This window comes from Moschus berezovskii, chromosome 23 (genome assembly GCF_049115385.1).
Source record: "Moschus berezovskii isolate FMDL1 chromosome 23, NW_MosBer_1.0, whole genome shotgun sequence".
NCBI lineage: Eukaryota > Metazoa > Chordata > Mammalia > Artiodactyla > Moschidae > Moschus > Moschus berezovskii.
The window spans coordinates 28,687,501-28,691,052 of record NC_142482.1 but is presented as its reverse complement, the minus strand read 5'-3'; positions in this window follow the sequence as shown (position 1 = coordinate 28,691,052).

Sequence of the window (3,552 nt, the reverse complement as noted above, 5' to 3'; positions counted from 1 at the left end):
TTCCTAGAGGAGGCTTGAGGAGGATCAAAGGGGAAGCCTGGCAGGAAGGGACCGGGGTGAAATGAGATGAGAATCCAGGATTTGATCCAGCTTTGGGAATAGGATCCCCGTTCCTACTGCAGCTGTCCTAGGGTTGGGGAACCAACTAGACACGAGCACTTGGGAACGCATGGACATGCTACCTCATTCTTGAGCGTCTCCGGAAATATATCCCCTACTCCCGCTAAGCCAGTGCCCTAAAGGATAAGGTCAGTTCCTGCCCTCAAGGAGTTCACAGTTTGGTGAAGTTCACAGCCCTGTATAAACCTATGATTAATATAAAATGTAATAAAGTACACCCAACTAGAAGTGGCTGGCGGCGAAGACAATGGCACCCCACTCCAGTACACTTGCCTGGAAAATCCCATGGATGGAGGAGCCTGGTGGGCTGCCGTCTATGGGGTCGCACAGAGTCGGACACGACTGAAGTGACTTAGCAGCAGCAGCAGAAGTGGCTGGAGGAACGTTTCAGAAAGTCAACTTCCAGCAGCAAGATGACTACATGAAGACACCGAGGAAGGCTCGAGAATAAGCCTGTGGTCCTTGCCCAGGAGAGCAGTGTTATAAGGCAGTATAGGCATGGAGAAGAAATGACAACATTGGGAAACATGTGGAACTAACAGAATTTGGTGAGTAATCCGATTGCAAAGAGAGTGGTAAAGGAAAAGGAGGAGCTCAGGATGATTTCTGAAAGCCATCAGAAATGTGAGAGGAAACTGTCATAATGACGAAGCATAAGAGGATTGGTCAGTAATGTCAAACTCCAGAGAAAAGTTGATCAAAGTCGAACAGTATATATATATAAAAAAAAGATCGAATAGCATCAGGGCTTCTCTGGTTAAAAATCCACCTGCCAATGCAGGGGACACAAGTGCAATTCCTGGTCTGAGAAGAGTCTGCATGCCACGGGGCAACTAAGCCCACAACTACTGAGCCCACACTCTAATGCCAGTGAGCTGCAACTACTGAAACCCACACCCTAGAGCCCATGCGCCACAGCTCCGCAGCAAGAGAAGCCACCTCAATAAGCCTGCACACACTCAACCAGCAAGTAGCCCCTACTTGCCGCAACTAGAGAAAACCCACACAGCAACAACCCAGCACAGCCAAAAATAAATAAATAAAATTATTTTTAAAAAGGTTACAGATGATCTTTGCAGGAAAGTTTCAGAAGAATGGAAGGAAGGTTATAGTGGGTTAAAGAGTGAGCAAGAGATGTGGGAGTAAAGGCAACAAATCTAGGCTTCTAGCTGTCTTACAGAAGTAATTATTTGACTTTCATTGACTAATGATGATTTCAAGGTAATGCAGAGTGGATGACATGCTAACCATTATTTGCTCAGGGAAAAGCCTAAGAGAAAAGCACATTTCTCTGTGAATAGATATTTGTGTCTATATGGATGCCAACCCAGGCAGGATACCGGATATATTTACCCATTTGCAAGACCTCAAGGAACACCATAGCTTGCCTTATTCTGTGTAAAGGAGGCATCTTTGGAATCACTCCACCATCCTCTCAGTCCTTGGGTCTTCTGAGAGACAGGGGACAGAGCCACATAACAGTTTCAAAGTGAAGTCACTCAATTGTGTCCGACTCTTTGTGACCCCATGGACTGTAGCCTGCCAGACTCTACCGGTTCATGGGATTTTCCAGGCAAGAATACTTGAGTGGGTTGCCATTTCCTTTCTCCAGGGGATCTTCCTGATCCAGGGATCAAACCTGGGTCTCCCACATTACAGGGACTCTTTACTGTCTGAGCTGCCGGGAAAACCCCTAAAAAAGTGTGAAAGTGTTAGTCAGTCATGTCCGACTCTATGGGAGCCAATAAACTGTAGCCTGCCTGGCTCCTCTGTCGGTAAAATGGGAACCATCATGCTTGTGAATTCAGGTATCTAGTACATTCTTGAAAGTGAAAGTCGTTTAGTTTAGTCTGAATCTTTGCGACCCCATAGACTATACAGTCCATGGAATTCTCCAGGCCAGAATACTGGAGTGGGCAGCCTTTCCCTTCTCCAGGGGATCTTCCCAACTCAGGGATCGAACCCAGGTCTCCCACATTGCAGGTGGATTCTTTACCAGCTGAACCACAAGGGAAGCCCAAGAATACTGAGTGAGTAGCCTGTCCCTTCTCCAGCAGATCTTCCCGACCCAGGAATCAAACTGGGGTCTCCTGCATTGCAGGTGGATTCTTTCCCAACTGAGCTATCAGGGAAGCATGCTGTTTTAAAGATGTACAACTCAGCAATTTCGGGTTTAGGACTAGAGGTGCCTCCAGGAACTATAATCAAACATTAAATATTTTTTTCTTGTCTTTCTAGGGATAAAAATATCTTACACTGTGTAAATCTTATATTAACCTCTCAGATTTTCAGGAATGCAAAATGTACAAAGTAGAAGACTTCCTCAAGATGAAGGAAAGGGGAAAGTTGGGCAGAGAAGGCAAGGAAGAGAATGCAAGGTCCAGAAAGAGGAGATTGCCACCAACCAATCCATTGATTCTTTTTAGTTTTCGGTCACACTGAGCAGCACGTGTGATCTTAGTTTCCTGGCCAGGGATCAAACCTGTGACCCCTGCAATGGAAGCACTCAGTCCTAACCCCTGGAGCGCCAGTGAATCCCCCAGTCCATTGGTTCTAAAGGCAAGTATACTGTTAATAACTGGAAGTGTGGCCAGCTAGTGTCCAGGTGTCTATACAGAGCAGTGGAGGTGAGGACAAGGAAGGACTGTTAAGTAACAGCCCAGACGGGAAACAAGCTGTTGGTCTGGTACTCAGTGATGGAAGCCTTGAATCTCTCTCTTCTGCCTGCTCTGCTGTTCATTCTCTCTAGGGTGGAAATGGGAATGGATGTCCAGTCTACAAGGATTGGGGGGAGAGAGCATCCAGTTTTGGAGAGATGAGAAAGGAAAGCTGCTTTTGTCTTTGTTTCAAGCTTGATGGGAGTAGAATGAACAGGACAATAAGCAGGACAAGAAACACTGGAACGTGGGTTTTGTGTAGGATGTGTTGGAACAGGTGTGGCAGCACCAAGCACTACAGGGCTACATGAATCACTTGCAGTAATTCAGCCAGCAGCCGCTCCATATCCAAATGCCTGTCTGAGATATATAACCCTACCACTCCCTCCTGCAACCTTCCCGCAAACCTCCAAACCTCAGTGCCTACAGTTCCACGAGTGGACACCTTCCTAAACACTCCTCCCACAGTTCCCAGCAGTGGGCCAAGTTTGGTCCAGGGCACAATGATCCTTCACTGATCATTCAATAAACTGTTGAGGACATGCCCGTGGGGTTAGTTGACAGTCGTTACTCCCCAGGCAGGCGCGGAAGGTAAATCCCTGTACACACGTCTCACAAGCGGTGTGCGTGGACTCCCCGACCACAGTGACTGTGTTACTGCCACCGAGGCACGGTTCGGATCGATCCAAGGTGCAGCTCACCCTCCTGGAGCACGCCCTTGCAGCCGACGCCCCGCCCACTTCCCTAGGGCCGCCCCTGCCGGAAGCGGAAACGG